General features: G+C 31.7%; 1 protein-coding gene across 3 annotated transcripts in view; it reads left to right on the top strand.

Annotated features, from left to right (window-relative positions):
* LOC124369079 (RYamide neuropeptides-like) overlaps positions 1-19837 on the top strand; it is a 142598-nt gene that overhangs the window by 95792 nt on the left and 26969 nt on the right. For 2 of the 3 annotated variants that reach the window (XM_046826798.1, XM_046826796.1), the window contains exon 3: positions 3713-3737. The exons of the other annotated variant lie outside the window; for it this stretch is intronic. The gene's annotated coding sequence lies outside the window, so the exon portion shown is untranslated. The remainder of the gene's footprint in view (positions 1-3712; positions 3738-19837) is intronic. 3 annotated transcript variants of the gene reach the window in all.

The following is a 19837-nucleotide window of genomic DNA, read 5'->3' as shown; positions in this document are numbered from 1 at the left end:
AACTCACCAACTGTCTAAAATTATGGAATATCTGAATCTAGACTTAAAAATCAGTTATTAACGAAAGGGTAGACCTCATAACACAGTAAAGTGGAGGAATCCACAATAATAGAGGATAATTTGGCAAGTAGTGTTTTTCATTTTTTTGTGGTGAAAGAGTGCAAAAAACCACTAACGTAAAAGGTTGGTGGTGGTGAGAGTACTAAAATAAATTGTATTATACTATTTAAAAACAATAAAATATTGCTTTCTCTGATTGATAACTGGGCAGACTCGAAACCACAGTGACCAATAGAAACGGGCGAAAACCTTGACGGTAATTTCTCATACATAGCTTAGATATAATCAAACACATTAAAGTTTCATTAACTGGTAATAACAATATCTGTATAAATGTGAAACTGGACGTATAAGAGCAGCAACTGTTACAAGTTTTCGGATCAGTATATCAAATAAGCTATTAGTATATTAGTAGCACCTTAACCATTAATGTTATTAGTTATTAAGTGTGTTTAAAATGCAATTTACACTGTGTATTAAATAGTAGACAGTTGATCTATCTTCATACGTAAATTTAAACAGAAACTACGATTAAGTGTATGTATAACTTGTGTTCATTGAAATATAAAATTGTGGACTTAATTGATACGTACGGGAGGGCACTAAAGTAATGTAAAATTACTAATTTTATCTTTGACTCAAGGTGCAAACTGAAATATAACAGACATTTGTACACGTATTTGGCTCTTTGACAAAGTAGATACATCTGCTACAAGAAGGAGTAGACTGGCACGTTTGTCAATAAAATCAAGTTAATTAAAGTGTTAAAACTGGCAAACGTAAGAAATATGTAACATGCTACACAGTCGTTGCTACTACTCAACACTTTCTCGTTACCTTCGCTACCGTGCGTCCGTTTGTCATATTAAACCTTTTATTTCTAAGAATAGATTTTTATAATATCTGGTAACCATTGTTAGCTTGAATTAACTGTAGATAAAATCATGGAACTCTTTACAACTTATTGTAAATTATAAAATACATTTTTATTTTCTTTTCTGACATTTTTACTAGAGGTCATTTTGAGCTTTCTTTATCAAAAGTAAGCTCGCAAAAGGGATTTAATAAGAGGCACATGCAAGATATTGCGGAGGATTAAATTATAATAATCTTTATTCATTTGATAATCACAACAAAACTATAGGAATATAATAACGTAAATAAATCTATTTAGATTTAGTTTTGTAAAATTTATATTGTTATCGTCACTTAAATCAAAAGTTGCATAGCAGCATGTATTTACTTCTTATATAAAAGAAGCCGTGGTGAGGCACGAATATTCAAGAAAAATTTCAACCGAATAATTATTCGGTTGAACTTTTTCTTTTATATTGTTTTAGGCAATATAAAATATAGAAAAAAGAATAATACTATTGGAATATCAGGGTAAAAAGCAAATAAAATTCGATATATGTTCATATATCAAAGCTGGATTAACAATTGATAAACTTCCATATTATATACATACTTTACGTGCATCAGATCAAATGTCCAAAGGACGAACGCTGTCAGCCCCCAAAACGAGCCGTTGGAGTTTTTAAAGCTAGCAATTAGGAAGCATCTAAATATCCTTCAAACAACTGTGTCTGGCTAGACAATTGCAGATACATAACAATGACAATCAGCCGCATCTGGTAAAACACTAAATAAACTCTTTATAATTGTGTTTAAAGAGGGCAGTAACATTTTCAAACGTGTTATTAGTTCTTGTTCAAAAGTGTTATCTTATTCAGTGTTGTGTACTATAAATTGTAATAATTTTATGAAAAGGAAAATACATTTAAATTTCCAGGAAACTATCTGTATTCATAAGTCAAGCTTGGTATTCATACACCCCTTTCTGTCCCCCTTTGCTTACCTAACACTGCCTGTAAATTCAGTTATTTACACAGCCAAGTAAATAACTGATATATATATATATATATATATATATATATATATATATATATATATATATATATGTATGTATATATATATATGTATATATATATATGTGTATATATATGTATATATATATATTCAGTTACATGTATATGTATATATATGCACATTATTATCAGTCGAAAAGCATCAGCTATTTTGACGTGTTTCTTGCTCCCGGTTTGTGCAAGCGTACATTTATAGTTGTGCTCGCTTATACGTTGCCGGATTTCTTAGAAAAATTACATACGGAATTGTTAAATAATTAATTTTTTATAACTATACTGGGTTTCTGTAATTTCACTTTTTAAACGTTTTAACAGGAGCCATTTTGGTTGTATTTAATATAGCGTAATTATTTTTTTGCCTTTCCCTCTTATTTATCATAACCTATGAGCAAAAGTTTGGTAACTAGTAAAGCTTTACTAGTTCTAGGGATAATATTGTGTATAACAATCACAAACTGGCGCCAAGCGGCCAAACATTTCTCAACCTACGTTTATATGACATTGTTTGTTTGAAATCATGATTACTATCAGGTACAGAAGTTCGTGATACCTTTTTATGGACATCCAGTATACATATTTATGTGTGTGTTTTAATATTTTAAAAGTGTTACTAAACATTACATATATCATTTGATTATTTTCAATAACAAAAACAAATGAACGTGTTTACTATGTACTCGGTTTGCTAAGCGATAATGATAGACGTGAAGTAGACGGTCGACCTGTGTTAACTACGCTTTTGCATCTGGCAAGAAATTGCGCAAATTTTGTGTCTGACTGAGAAAAATTGCTAGTCTAAACTGACCCGCGAAATCCGCGAGCGGTTACGCGACTATTGTCGGACAGCTGTACGCAGAACTGAAGATCAATTTCAGCGAATTAAACTTCTATGAAACATTTTAGAGATTACTGTTGTGTGTACACAGTTATAAAAACTTATAATATACAGGTACATTCACAAGTAACAATCCAAAGATAAGTATAGCGTGGCTGAAATGTTTGCCTTAAAAAAGTTCTACTAGATAAGATACTTACTGTATACATATGATAATTTTGCTATTGTTCTTGATGAATAGTGGGGAATCCTTTCTAGAAATTAGTACTGATTTATGAGGGAAAACTAATAGAAATGTCAAATAACCAATCAACTTACAAACGTTACTTTACATTTAATTTTATTCCTCTGTAGTGATTTATTTTTAATATTACTCCAAGCAGACATGTTCTTTATATTTTCTGTTTACTGTAAACTTTCTGGGAACAATAAACTACATGAACCAAGCAATATGCATCGCTTATGTCAACACCTGCTAACACTGTATTGATACAAACATTGTCTCTTTTAAAAAGATCAAACATTTTTAGCACAGAGATCGCGACCTAACACTTATTGCAATGCACAATAAATTGCAATACTCATACATTCGTTCATTGGCCGGTCAATAAATAATTTAATTGGCAGCTTCTATATGTAAACGTACCTTCCACACGAAAAGAGACCTAACTTTAACCTAACTGAATTTTTAAAACGATTGCCTAATCAGAAAATTCAACCGTTTCGTTATCAGTTCCTTAATATTACATGGTAATATATATGTTATTATATTGTGTTCGAATGCTTCTCTGCTATATTTACCTTGGACAATAATCATTTGTTAGAATGTTAGCTGTGGATTTTTAAAGTGATGTTATAATAGTAAATGTTCTAATTATTTATGTGTTAGTTTCAGATCCGTGATCTCATAGGGGGTGAGTGTTTGAAAATATTACAAAATTATTAAAATACAATTAAATGTAATGTGTTAATATGGTTACTATTAAAATTAACGGTTAAGCTTATTTATATTAATGTACTATTTTAAATAAACACAATGGTTATATTATTAAAAATATAAAAAAGCCTACAACAGCAAACTAAATAAAACACCAATCTTCACTTAATTTAATTTACTGAACTGGGAGTATAATTTATGCTGTGGTACTCCCGACTATGATTTTAATTTTTATTCACTTCAAGAACAATAAAGTATTTTCTCACTTAATCCGTATACACCCCATAGCTTTTGGAACGCTATACTTCATTTTGTAGCTATGAAACATCCTTTTCAACAACTAATAAAGTCTAATATTATATTCACTTATTCAAGTTATATCCCCTATCCTTCCCCTCGTGGGTTCTCATTTTGTTCCTAATTGCATATCATGGTAAAAATCACATGCTACATTTATTCACATTTTGTGAATTTATTCACCTCAGAGACGAATAAGGTTTTTCGAGGTATGCACATGAACAATGATGATGGAACACAGTATTTACCCTAATTTGTTATATTCACCTAACTCTCACAACGTGGAATATGTGGACGAACTATCTAGCCCCGTACAGCCCTGCAGCTCTGGTGGTTTCACTTCGCCTACTGGTTTCACTATGCGTTACTTCCTTGTAGGCGAAGTGAAACCACCAGAGCTGCAGGGGCTGTACGAGGCTAGATAATTCGTCCACATATTCCACATTGTGAGAGTTAGGTGAATATAACAAATTAGGGTAAATACTATGTTCCAGCATCATACATTTCCGCCTCTCGTGTTCGTTTATGTTGCTGGCAATGTAAAACAGTTACAATAGTATTAATTAGTAATTTATAGTTAAAATAATAATTATAAATTAATCATATTAAGTAGGATATATCGTTTCAGTAAGAAAAGAAATATTTCAGTATCCATGGTTTGTGTACAAATAAGTCTTTTTATCCCGTAAATATGTTCCCAGCCACATTATACACCGTATGGTCAGGAATGCTGATAAATCGAAAGTAAGCATTTTATGTCATCCTTATTTACCGGCAACGATTTAAACATTGCAGATAGATGTAAACTGGATATGTCTACATCATGAAACTTTTTTTGTAAATCCGGATCAAAAATATGAAACAAGACTAAATAATTCTGAAACGTACGTTATAACGTTTTAAACATATCAAGTAACAAGATATTATAGATAATTAAAAATATTTTTTCCGTTCTTAGGATCATAGGTACTCGATCACAGGATAAAGTTGACTAGATTTGATAAGTTCACATAGTTGTAGTCCATTGAAGAGTTTAGTTGACCAGAGGATGAAGTAAATCATAGAATTAATTAGAATTTGGACGTTCAAATTTTGAGTTGGCTAACTGCAAGCTCCAAAAATTCAAATGACCATTTAAGAAGCGTAAGTTTTAAAGACAATAAATCAAGGATGTGCTCTAGTACTAAGTGAAGTAATAAAGGCATCGCCCACTAAATTATCTTTAGGATCATCACACCCTATTTCAATATTTAAATAATTAACATTATTATTATGCACTTCTTTGTTCCAAATGCCATTGAGCCATAAACACAATTATTCTTGCCATCGTACTTGTGAATACACAATCCAATGACAATTACCTCGCATATCTCTATTCCGCTAATGACACTACTTTCTACACCATTTTATTAAATTTTAATATTTTCCTTTATAATGTACGAAATGGTGGTACAAGGAGAACCATTAGATAGTACTTTTTTATCATTTCTAATAATTGATGCTTAAATCCGCATCTCAATGAATTGTGTTTGTCAAGCTATCAAAACACCGAGCGGTAAATTTGGCATATCAGTTAATTAATTATGACCCTCTTACATGTTGTAAATCCTTAAACTTTACAACTTTGGCCTAACATTTAAAAGTATTTACTTCGGTGTGAATCCCTAATTCACCATTATAAAGCTTCCATTAATTCCGTTTTTTAACTCTCCTAGTTTATATTCCCTGTATACACTAGTTTTAAAAATCCGCAGTAAAAGTAGAGGAGTTTACTTTCTATGTTGAAAAAATTCCAAACTGTTCGTTTTAGTGTGATTTGGGTTTTTTGCAGTCAGAACTTGTGCGGCGATAGATATTTAAACCGTAAGTGACAATCATTTGAGATAAAATACACAAGATATAGTGGAACACATGTGTAGGTAAGCCTGTTACATGTCGTATCGCAGCTGTCAGCTTCTCGCGAGTCGGAATCAGACCTACCGACTACTCTGGCAAAACATAAATAGTAAACCCGTTATAGGCTATCACCCCATAGTATCACCGTTATATTCGTCGAGTTTTATTGAACCTGACTGCCTTCAAGGGCAAAGTGACAATCTATACCAATTTTCTAAAATGTAATAAAACTTACTCCACGCACAGAAAATAAATGTAAGCCCAATTAATTAATTACCTATTAAAAATTGTTAGCATTTATAACGTCATTGTTGTTGGTAATTTTAAGTAAACGCATAATTATTGGGGACATCGAGAATAAAAAAAATTAAATAATAATACGAAATACTAAATAAACTTGTGGACATCACATAAAAAGCACTGAAACATTATTTTGTTACTATTCAAACGCCTTATCGTTATAAATAGCAAAAACTGTTGAAGGCAGTTTAAAAAGCGTTTTCTTTACCAGAGATTGATCAATTACCCCGGAACACCACATTCTTCCAATATGCTGAATTAAATTGCGTGATGACCCTACAACGCTAGTACTATTGAAAAACACGCGCATGCGTTTGTGTATGTCGAACAAAATTTCCAACTCAGAAAAGTAGAATACTTTACATACTTTTTCCATCGAAAAAGCATCGTACTTGGAATAATTTTCTGTTTAATAATTGGTCCTAGGAAGTATCCTGAACCATGGAATGTATTTAAATCATTTTAATGGATTAATACATTTAATCAATTTCCAAATTTGGACGTATCTTTCGTCTTACCTCCCAACCTCTCAGTATGAAATGGATATAAAAATATAACAATCTAATCCACGATAAAATCTTTTATAATTTTCATCTTATTGAGAAATGTTAAAACATAATCCACAAAATCCGAAAGGGCATATACTGTCATGGTGTTTGTTTGTTTGTTTTTACTTTCATAATCAATGGCTTGCTTCTTGGACTCGAGTAAAAATGTGATATCATGCACGTATCGACTCATCACGAAATTTCCGTAAGTATTGGATGAAGTTTTTTTGTGAAAAACTTAACATTTTCTAGAAAATAACGAAATTCTGAATTCAGAACAGTAATATTTTCTGAAAAAAATGACGCGTCTTTGGACGATGTTGTCGATGGGTTGGAAAGACTCTCTATTTCAAAATCAAACCATCAAAAGATATGGAAATCACAGAATTTGTGGAACTGAACTCGTGCGTTCAGTATTTCACTGAACTCAATTTGATAACAAATCAGTCAAGTGTCATAAACGTTTTCCTTCAACAAAATTAATATACAGGGGAACCAGCTGTTATTCTGGATTATTTCATTCTGGAGGAAAACAACTCACAAAGTTCATACAAATGTTACTTGTTAGAGGATTGACCTGAAACGATCATGTTGACAACATGTGTGCTAGAGATTCCTCAGGTATACTCAAAGTTTTCTCAAGTAGAGTTTTTGCTACGTGGCGCAAGGCCAGATAGCAAAACTTTTTTTCCCAAAAATAAGTTAAATTTCCTAAAGCAAAATAAATTCTGTCCAGACCAAAAAAGAAACAGTAAGAACTACAGATGAATTACAGAGAGTCGTTTTGGGGACCTTTGGGATTGCTGACTTTACCTTTCCTGTATACCATGTATGAGGTGAACATGTACTGCAGATCAGGGTACGCCCTGATACAATGGGGCATATGTTGATCAATATGACATTAAAGACAGGGACAACCTTAGAATTTAATAGTTAAGATTGAAGTTGTTTCAAAATATTTAAAACAACAACTTTGGTGTCAGATTAATCAACAAGCTCCTTGAAAATATCAAAAACTGCAATAATCCAAATCAATTTAAAACTCGTTTCAATACGTATGATATACGGAAATGTTGAATATGAGGACAGTGCAAATGTGTTAGAGCGAATTTAAGACATTGCAATTATGACTGTCATGTAATATTCATGTTTGGGTTAACAAATTGACGATTGCGATACATTAGTCTTTAGGATAATTTTATTAAGAGTTATCTCATGGTTACGAACATACAGACTGCCCTTTGATCTTTTGACTCAAAAATCAATAGCGATCTGTCGTAGACTAAGAGGTACTCCTACTTACGCACAGACGGACAGACAACGATACGATTTCCATAAGGCCATGTCGGGTCCTTAATAATAATTGTCAAAAGTTAACAAGTGAAGCACAAAATTAGATCAAACTTATGAGACTTTTAATAAACTATGATTAAGGTAGTATGTAACTTTTTGCATGTTAGTCGTGAATATAATTTTCTTTATTGGAATAGGTTTATATTAAAAAAAGAATTGCAATTAATGAAAAACCTATTATGCATCAAATTATTAGAAGGTACTGTAATTACAACCTCTTTGAAGCTATTGTAATTAAAACATTACAGCTAAAATAAAATATTTTAAATATGTTTTTGGCAAATCTGTTTATAGCAAAAGCAACGTATGGTAAAAAGACAAATTACAAATTTTTTCCATAACTTACAGATTATCAAAGTGCAATCCATTGTTTTCCGGAAAGAGTTGAATTCATTAACATGCCATAGTAAAGTTTCTTCGACACTGAATCTAACAGTTGCATTATGTATTCTCATTATTCATATATTCTCATGGTCAGTTTCATTGTGGATTTGTCTATAGCCCAGGTTCTCGTGTTGTTTGCATCTATTTACTTCTCCATTACTTCGAAACTTTACTTCATTACGCCAGAGAAAGTAATTAATAAAAGCAAATTATCATATTAGAGAATAATAATTAGGGTTAGATTTATACTTTATTGTGAAAGTTGATCAGTGTTTCACGGTCCTGAAATGTATTTGCCGAAAGGTCTAATCTTTACCATTTTAGATTTTTTGTGTTATGAGAATTTTTATATTTTTAACAATTTCTTGTTGACTGATCAAATTTGTTGTGATATATTTAGTGAAGAAAACGACTCTGCAGTAAGCGTTTGACCGCTAAACATTTGATATGGAGGGGTCTGAAAAAGTCATGTGAATATACGAATCTTAAAACGCTAACACTTTTAAACACCCTGTTACGTAAATGACTGAAATCTTTACCCACAATGCGAAGTAAGATAAAATAAAATAACTACGATGAATGGGGCAACATTTATGCCGTCATATTTGTAACTTACAAGTAAGTATAACGCATTGTTAATTGCTTGGTCACTGATTTAAACTTAAAGACACCAACTACGAATAGAACATCTTTTCTACAATGCGCTGTAGTTATTACGAATTTTCATTGCGCAAAAAAGTTCTAAACATTATTTCCTACACTATCATGGACCTACTTTGTATACTATACTGACGGACTTAATATTATAAGCTGAAAGTGTAATTTTGGGTAACTTTGTAGGGATTATACAGAGTTTTTAAAGGATTTAAAGGTGTGAGTCATTTTATTACTGTGTAAAGGAATTTTTAAAATACTCTATATGAAGAGGAACCTTACCAATTAAATTTTGGTTTTACTCAAAGTATTATTAAATTGTCACCAAATGTGTTAATATTAGGCCAATACAGAATCTTATCATACCGTAATTGCAATAATTGTAATAATATTTATTAAATCTGTAGATTACGTTTAGCTGTATTTCCTTCCTGTTCAAATTAACTTGGTAGAGGTTAAAAGGTTAATGGACCCTGGTACATTAGTACGCTTTACATGTGATTACATCAATAGCAATTACTCGGGAACTCTGCGTAGCATAGTGATGGTACTTGAGTTCGCGTGACAGAGTCTAAAACGACAATTATATGCGTCCAAATGCATTGGTCTCATTATCACACCAGTTGCTGGATCAATATGTTTTTGTAATAAATTAAATTTAGGAACATAATCCTCAGCTTAATTGCTGACAAAAAAGGTCTGATAAAAACAATTGTTCATTCTCACAGACTTATGTTTTGTGTCAAATTTCAATTTCATCACTGATTTAAATTTTAATAATAATTTATTTACTCTAATAGAATGTTGTACACAAGTTAATTGAGTCTTTTGTCGTTAATGATTTATTAGTTGTCCAGTGACTTAATTTTAAAACTATATGACTGTTTCAAGTTCGGTTAAATTAAAATAGTTACAAATAACATCGTCTAATGGCTCTCGTTTGGTGTTCAATTTCAAGGGTCAAGATGGCCTTCGGTTTCACTCGACGGTTTTAAAAGTCGCTTCTAGTTATTATCATAGGTAAAGTGGCATATTATTTTCAAGCTCTTAATGATAAGAGACCAAAAATATAAAAGACAGTAAACGTTACAGTAATTTTTTTTAACGTGACAAAAAAGGTATGAGGTTAACAAACAATGGTCTATTAAGCATTCAACCTAATTTCATATTATAGGTTGGAATGATTCTAAAAAGAATCATTCCAATCTCTTTTATGTGTTTTCTTTCTATTTACTCAAAGATCAAAGAAATTACATGCTATTTTAATTATTTTTAAATTTTTTACAAAGTTTGGACGTTTATTTCGGATAGTGGCCGAAAAGCAATGCACTCGCCATGTCGTGGGAACTTTCTTTAACCTACATTGCGTTGTGAGGAACACCTTTTGTCAATTACCGAATCCCGTTTCGAGAGTTATACGTTAGGCAGACTTATATACTAGACATATTCCATTTACCTAACTCAAAGGAATTCAAGTTCTAAAAGTTTACCATTAGTATTATAACTAACAATCTTTTTCTGGTTCATACCATCGAAACGTTGCTTACAAAAATAATTTCTTGAAATATTTCGGCTTCGCTATGGTAAACCATCTCCAGTCAACAGATTTACAGATGTCTGTTAAAGATTACGTTCCACAATATTGCCGATATATAAGAATACAAGTGATTTATATTCTCTCTCAATAATATACAATATATACAAAAGTTCAGATCCAGAAGTGTAGATACTTTCACATCCAGAATAAAATAAAATAAAAATATATTAATATATAAAAAGTAATAAAGGTACGAACATAAGTCAGAAACAGAACTACATAGATTAAAATGTACAAAGCAATGTCGTGCAGGCTTTAATGAGTTTTTAACTTAGATTAATTGAAAAACAAAACAAAATAGTTGATGTGCCATTATAACTTAAGCTAATATTTAGGACATCAAAGGCTATGCCTTTTTTTGGCTCTTTTCATTTTTTTAATGTGTTATATTCCACACATGACGCGGTGTGAAAAGGAAAAATTAGATGTCGGTTATGGCACCGGCCGCGTAACCCTAAGAACTAATAATAGTATCATATTTAACCATAATTTATAATTTCACTCGTTAAGAAGAAGTTAGTACCTAATAAATGTACAAGCGATACATGAATCATAAAATGTTTATGAGTTTTTATTTGAATATATCAGTGTGTCAGTTATATCATGAACTCTTCACCCTTGCCAGACATTCCTATTCTCCTTGCATGGACACAATCTGATTACATAAAATGTATAATATATACAAAATTAACTAATTCAGTATGATCACATGACCAATACACGTTATGTCATTTAATAGGTGACCAACAAGCAAAACTTGAAACCTGTATTACGTTTAGATTAATAAATAAAACATTACAGATTGTTAGCAGTACAGTAGTCATTGTAGTCATTATTTAGAAACTGTTTCTGTTGCGTGGACAAGTATGAACTGCAACATGGATCAAATACATTTTATCACTTAAGAGAAAAGTGTACAACCGAGGGAGGGGGAAGTATACTACATCAAGAGTTAGAGATGTACAGTGATCACGATAATGGAGGCTTAACTGCTGTAATACTTTAGGTAATACATTCAGACATAACGAGGCACATTCTCACCGCGGTCTGCTACACTATTCGTTCCGAACCATAATTGAAGCGTATCGGCTGAATTTGCAAAGTTTTTAATATACAAAATAAATTAATTAAAAATATAAAATGAATGAATGAAAATCTATATAAAATGTAACATAACTTTATTTGAAAAATCAAACAGAAAAGTTTCAGAATCTCTCAAATATCTATAAAATTGATTCTTTCCAGGTTTTCAAAAATCTCTTCTTCATATTTTCTTAAACTCCAAAAATATACGATAATGTGTTTTTTTATTTTAACAATGAATTTTTTAAAACCTTGAATAATAGCTTGATGAATAACCGTTCAAAGTCAACAAAATTTATTTTACAAGCTTACGAACCTTAAAAGATTTATCAAACTTTTATGAAGTAACTACTCTTACGCCAGAGTTTATTTATTTCAATAGTTAAATTAAGTTTATTAATTTAGGTAAACTTAGCAGTTGTGAACTAAATGACCAAAACAAACTGAACAATCTGGGACTCACTATGAACACAAATCTCAAATGGACTGACCACGTTATGAGCTATCGTAGTTGAAGAAGAAAGACTCTTTGCTGACATCCACGGTCTGAAGCGGTTTGCCTTGTACCTGCCATTCAATGTTAATGTGGTATTCATTAGGACACTTTTACCACTGTGACGTCGTGATGAGTTACATGACTATCAACCAATCGCTCAGGCTCCAGCATGCTCAGAACTTTTATGTTACATTTATTTTTATCTAAATCATGAGCACGTTACCATAAAATTACGTTGTAGGAAAATTTAAAGATTAATTGAGTAGTGAAATTTTATAATAATTTTATGGATCGAGATCGAAAATGTATTAATTGCAATATAAAAATCCAAATTCAGTTAGATGTAAAGGAATTATGAAAAGTGTTGTAAATAAAAATGATAAATATAAGTAATTTTAAGAGATGTTTATTCTAATATCATGAGTAATTTCGGGAATAACATGCATTAGAAGCTATTATCATATACTATATACAGTAACTATAATCATATTTACATTGTATTTAAAATATGATAAAAATTGTATTAGATAATAAAGTTGAAACAGTTCCATATAGATATAAAAATTAAGTAATGCATGATATTTTAGAAGATTTAAATAAAATAAGTATCCCTAAATATAAAATATTTAAATGGAATATGAACTGATACACTGTCACAAATGTCGAATAAAAACTAAAAATATGTATTCTAAAATTTTCCAAGTTCAAAATGAATTATCGCAGCAAAATGTTCAAAATGTAAAACTAATAAAAGTTAATTTATAACAAATAATAATTAATAACAAGTAATTATTAAAAAAATATTGGAGAATGAAGAAGATATTGAAACTAGAGAAATTCATGCTCCTGTAAAATAGAAAGTCAAAGAGACAAAATATTATAACTCGTTATAACTTATTACAACCAATTGTTTGTAGGCTTCAGATTTAGTAATAATTTTAAAAGGTTTAGTTCATAATTAAGGATTTAAGTATATGTTAAATGTTATAAATGCATACTCAAAATATGTTTGGTCGAGAGCAATTAAAAGAAAAAACGGAAATGACGTTTCAAACGCGTTGGAGGATATCATAAAAGATGCAGTAAAAGTCAACCATAAAGTTCCCAATCTTTTACATACAGGTAAAATTTTAGAGTAAAAAATAAAAACATTAATTAAGTTTTGAGAAAATATTACATACAAATGTAATATTTTCAGTATTACATACAAATGTAATATTTTCAGTATTACATACAAATATAATACTGAAAATTAAGAACAATCTAGCATTGTAGAAATATATGGCAGAATACAAAATGAGAAGATAAAAGTTCTTTATAAGGTTAATAAAAACTTAAAATAGATTAATGAAAAAGAAAGCCGCAATACCCAATGTGCTAAAAACTCGTTTGAAACGCTTTTTAGCGTCGCAAGCATTTTATAATGTTGCAGAGTTTTTGGCATTTGAATGGGAAATAACCCAATCAGCGGATTTACCTCGGTGCTGTATGTGAAAATTGGCAAATGGCTGAAGGATACATCAATGTTGAATTGTACGTATGAGTATGATCCAAATGTGATAATATTGTAAAAGATTTTAGCTCTGAACTCTAAATGTTGATTTTGCTACACATATAAAAAGGTAAATATTGTGCTATACATGTATGCACGCACGCGTATGTCTATACATTGCTTTTCTAAGATTTTTTCAGACTTCAGAAAAAATATAATAAAGGGCCATGCTGAAAATTACTTTTTAGATATCAAGGAAATTACCTAAATAAAAAGACCGATTGCAACGTAGTATCCATAAACTGAGGCTAAAGTAGCCATGAAAAATCAGCCAACTAGAAAAAAACTTCTCTAGTTTGAATGAAACTGAGATTCCTTAAAGCTCCTACATTTTTAAACTGTGTTACAAACCGTGTAGAACATTTGTGGGATATTTAAACACGTCCAAGTTAAAACCTAAACCTGTTTAAAACGATTAAAATCGCTTACTGATTACTGTTTAATAGTGTGTGTGATTATTTTTTCAACAAATAAACTCTGTAACAGCATGTAGAGTAACTCTCTTTCTCTCTTTTCTAATATAAGGCATTCCCTCGTCACCATTCTTAATACGTTTTCCGGCAAACAAGCAACTTTAAAAGCTTCGTCGAAGTCCTTTCTTTCAACATTTCGTCATTCCTTTTAGAATCCTTGGGGACTCAATATACTTCTCTTCTGAAGATAAATGACAAAATGTTTGTTAAATCATTCTGAAAGCAAAAAATACAATTCACTTTTATTAGTATCAAAGTTTTATGATTTGCAAGTCTTGTAAATAAAGCTCATATCAGAAATAAGACATATCTTACACTAAAATGAATATTGAATTATAAATATGCAACAAATTCAGTATTTGACTTACAAATCTTGTTACTACTGGGGTTCGTAATTTAGGAATTTTTAATATTTATTGAAGGAACTTTTAGATTAAAAACTAAATCCAATGTTACTATATAAGAGTCGGCTGTAGTGAATGAGTCATTCCCCATAAGAACAAGGTTAAACCTCATCCACATTTAAGTTCTTATTTTTCATCGTAGTGTTATAAATGACAAAGGAACGACGTTCCTTTTTAAAAGTACTTATAATACATACTCGTTCAAATGCTGTTTTCTTATTTTGTAAAGTTTATACTTTTAATATTGAATCGAATTACAACAAAAAATATATATTTTTCTGGATAACAATAAAAATATCGCTAAAACTAAAAATCGTTTAGATACGTATATAATTTGTATCTTTAAAAATATACCCTTCCTTATTCTACGATTAAAATTAATATTGTAAAAGTTTTTCAGGTTTACCGTGTTGTTATGGGGCTACAATCGAAGGCCATGATCTTTACAGCCAGTTTTTAAGTCACAAAGAATATCTTTATTTAAGAATTTTGATAATAACTACTGAGAAACGGGTACTGGCATTATTACAGGACTATATAGTAATGCGTCGCGAATATAATGAGCATCTATGTATAAACAAAACATTTATGTAGACTATTATGTTTGTAATTTTATTTCATTACATTTTCTAGTAATGATAAATTGAAAATTTCAGTTTTATCTAGTGACGACCAAACAACATATACAGGTCTTTTATTAAAACCTTATATTCACTGTTGAACTATAGTTCCAACAAACACTGCCCATTTGTTACAATTGATTTTTAATTGCCTTTTTGTAAATCACCATCTAATATGGAAATAAAATTACAGACTCTTCTATACGTTACAGCTAAAACGCAATTAAGTCCATTGTGGTCCATTGTTTCAACGATCTAACATTCAGGATGAATCTAGGTTTTTATATTACATATATGGAATTATATTATATATATGGAATACGCTGTAATGTCTACATAAGTCATAAACAATGCCACACACATCAAAGGTGTTAAGCTGGTAGTGCTACGAGGGTTCTGGAAATGCACTAATCATTGCTGACTATCAAATTCCGATCTGTCTCTGGGCATTTTCATCGTGTTTGGGAAACGCTCTAATATCTTGGAACACTTTTCGGCGTTAATGAATCTGCAAGAGGAATAGTCTACTTTATTAATTCCGTGATATCTCCATAGTGACTAATAATAAGGCTTGAAATGTGTCGATAATAATACAATATTTAACAGCTTTAATATTTAATTTGTTGGTATTATGTTACCTACATAAATTAGCTAGTACATAAAATATTTTTTCGTAATTGAGTTATTCATAAGTTTCTCAAAACCCTGGAGGCTTCATAACAAAATATTCTTTTCCGAAACTTGCACCTTGCGGTCATGGATAAATAAAAGAGCCTGTCATGTCGCCCTCCTTCAATTTATGTCCTCCCGTTATCTGATGTATGTCTTGTAAATATGTATCCATTTTACCTTATGTTTTATAAGGGAAGATTTGCTTAAGGCACCAAATAAGCAAGCACATCCCATAAACAAATGCTTCTATAAAATGAATTATTTGACATTCAGCTAAGCTGTGGTGTTAATTTTCACTTAGCCTATCGTAAATAGTAAAATGACACATACTGCTTAAAACTTTATATCCCTTAATGTTGGTTACGAAATTCAATTTTCTATTTACTTTTACAAGTTGAAATTATTTTTGTATGCTTTCAAATGCAATGCTTTTCCCTGCAGTCTTATATTACATTTCTATTTAAGTACATTATTACATCGATAGCTAGAAGACCTATACATTTTTATAAGTGTTTCTCTCAAAGTAGTTTCTGCAAAGTAGCAATGTTCTAGTCTTCCTAAGATTTTCAGACAAAAGATAATTTTCGACAAATGGAAACAAATACTACTACGCATAATCGAGAAAAATTCTAATGATTGTAGTTTTCTAGTTTAAAGTAGGAGTATCTTCTAAACATTTTGCTGTTGGCAGAACAGTAATTTGGTGAGGTAAACGTTACGTACGAGGGCAAATCAAATATAAACGGTAATTTTGCTGTTGACTGTACCAAACATGTTTGGACGTGATGCGGCTGTGGGTGATTGTCGTTTTGCTTAATAGGAGTGGGGGGAACTGCTTGCTTCACACTAGCGTTGTTTTCTACCTTCAGTACAGCCATGACCAAGCGAGAGGTACATCCATCTGTTGCGCAACGCATCGTCATAACATTTTTAACAAATGAAGGTGTTAAGCCTTCGGAAATTTTTACTCGTTTGCAGGCACAGTTTGGGGACACTACTCTGTCTCAAAATCGAGTGTGTACGTGGGCCAGAGAATTTAGGGATGGCCGAGAACGTGTTTGAAAACGAAAGTCACGGTCGACGCCCAAGGTCAAGTCTTACAGATGACAACATTAGTGCGGTTCGACAGCTTATTGAAGGTGATCGCCGGTTAACTGTTCAAGAAATCTCGTCGGATATTGGTATCAGCTACGGGAGTGTTCAGTCTGCAATCACAGACCACCTTGGCTTCAGAAAAATTAGTGCTCGCTGGGTTCTGAGGTTGTTGACCGGAAATCAAAAACAGGTCAGGTCGGAGATTGCTGGGAGACTTCTGCAACGATTTCAAGAAGAAGGTGAAGATTTTTTGAGGCGCATCGTCACATGTGATGAGACGTGGGTCCACCATTACACTCCCAAATCGAAAATGGCAAGTAAGGAGTGACGAAGGAAGGATGAAGGCTGCCCAGTGAAAGCCAAAACTCGTCTCTCAGCCGGAAAAGTTCTTGCAACAATTTTTGTTGACTCACGGGGAGTTCTACTCATTGATTTTCTTCACGATCAATGAACAGTGAATGCGGCTTACTACTGCCAGGTGCTACAGTCAGCAAAAACCAGTTACCGGAACAAAAGACGAGGTGTGCCCATTAGAGATGTCATCCTTCTCCATGACAACGCAAGGCCTCACACCGCATTGTTGACAAGGGATAAATTGGAAGAAATGGGCTGGGAAACTCTCGAACACCCTCCTTACGGTCCAGACCTGTCCCCTTGTGACTATTTTTTGTTTGCGCCCCTGAAAGAATCACGTGGAGGAAAACGATTTGAAAACAATGAAGACGTCGAAAAGCACGTGCGCGATTGGTTAACAACTCGCCCTCAATCTTTTTATGAACAGGGAATATTCAAGCTTCCAAATCAGTGGCAGAAGGGTGTAGATAATGCAGGAGACTACATTGAAAAATGTTGAAGGTATAGTTTTCTGTATAATATTATTCAATAAATATAATTTTGAAAATTACTGTTTATATTTGATTTGCCCTCGTATAAATGCACGACAAAAATGTTGCCTCTTAAATAGGTGCACTCTATACCTTGTGTTTTAAATTGGTAAATACTCATAACGAAGTATTAATTTCTCATTACCTATGAAACGTTGAAGAAGAAAACCTAATTATATTTTGCAATACCTATATGCATTATTTCAGAGAAGTATCCTAGCAATCTTTCAAAATCATGGACACGTCCGAATTAACTGAAATTGTAACTCTTCAGCTATAAATTAAATCGGTCCTTATATTCAGTAGAACTAAAGGACTTTTTAATACTGTCATAATAATGTCATAAAATAAAGACCGTGTGTCTGAAAGCTACTTATCGCATCGAACAACCCGTGGCGGTTGAACGAAGGAGATATTCCACAGACCCACTTTAAAAAAACCAATTGGATTATTTCTCAATTTCGTTTCAAAAAATATCTCAAATATATAATTCTTGTCGAATTAGAGTAGATAAAAACAGGCTTCATTGTGAAAATCAAAATATGTGAAATCAAAATATGGTATCGTCGAAAAAAATATACAAGATCGTTTAATGAAGAAAAGTAAGACGAAACATCATTTACCTCTCATAAATGCCCAGATACCGAGGGAGTGACTCGGATACATAGCGTCATGGCTAATACCATAGCCACAGTATATTTTTCAATGTCTCCCAGTGTTTCAGATCGAAGCGTGTTCTATACCCTCTAGATATTTACTGCTAGCGTACATTTTACTGGATTTTTATGAAGTAAAATCCAGTAAAATAGATTATCATAAATAAATAAATTGGCTGTTATAATAAATTTGAACCGCAGGATTGGCCCCGAATTAGTTAATGAATCGAACGAAGCAACAGGTGTTTTTAATTCTTGAATCTAATGAACGAACAATGTCATACAAAATGTTTCGAGTTAAACTTCCGACATTCATTAGACTCGATAGATACAAATTCTGTGATTGTTGTTACATAATTATTGCTACCTTTTCATAGTAACAAGTTGATACACGAAGATTTGAGAACTGTTATGTGTTTTTATATCAGAAATACGTCAATACGTAATATGAAAACTGAACAGTTATAAAAGCAAGAAACTCAGATCTGGGTACTCCCAAGTGAAGTGAAACAACGAAGAAATTGTGTTCCCATCACCGAAAAACCAAACTCCAAGATTACAATGAAATGGAACACAAACAGACTCAGCCCGACACAACCACGCACCTGCTGCCTGTAGTAATTATACGTTTCGGTTTTTTGTAACACAACGATGACAAATGTTCATAATAGTTCCTATATTATTTAGAATTATTTTCTAGACATAAGTACCTACTAATAACTTGGCATTTTAAATTGTTTTACTTCAATATATACCGTTTCAGATCAAACTAGCACAGCCCTCCTCCTCTAGCATTACTTCCCTCTTAAAGGATTAGTAATGAAAGAGTATGTTAACCTGTAAGTTCTTTATTAACGACGGATAATTTGAAAGTATAACAAATTTAAGGACATCTGCCACCGATATATGTTATAAAACCGTTGGTATCTGCTCGTGCTGTCTTTTTCAGGTCTAAAGCTCGAACACAATCGTGAAAAGATTTGTGAAACTAAAACTGTTTATAACATTCGCGAAATCAAGCGTCTACTCGTATTGATGGCGTAATAATTTGGTTTCTAATGTTAAATAAATGTTAATTGTGAAACTTAATCAGATTATATAAATTAAAGAAAA

Source organism: Homalodisca vitripennis, chromosome X, assembly GCF_021130785.1.
Source record: "Homalodisca vitripennis isolate AUS2020 chromosome X, UT_GWSS_2.1, whole genome shotgun sequence".
Taxonomy (NCBI): Eukaryota; Metazoa; Arthropoda; class Insecta; order Hemiptera; family Cicadellidae; genus Homalodisca; species Homalodisca vitripennis.
This window is presented reverse-complemented; position numbering and strand designations above follow the sequence as displayed.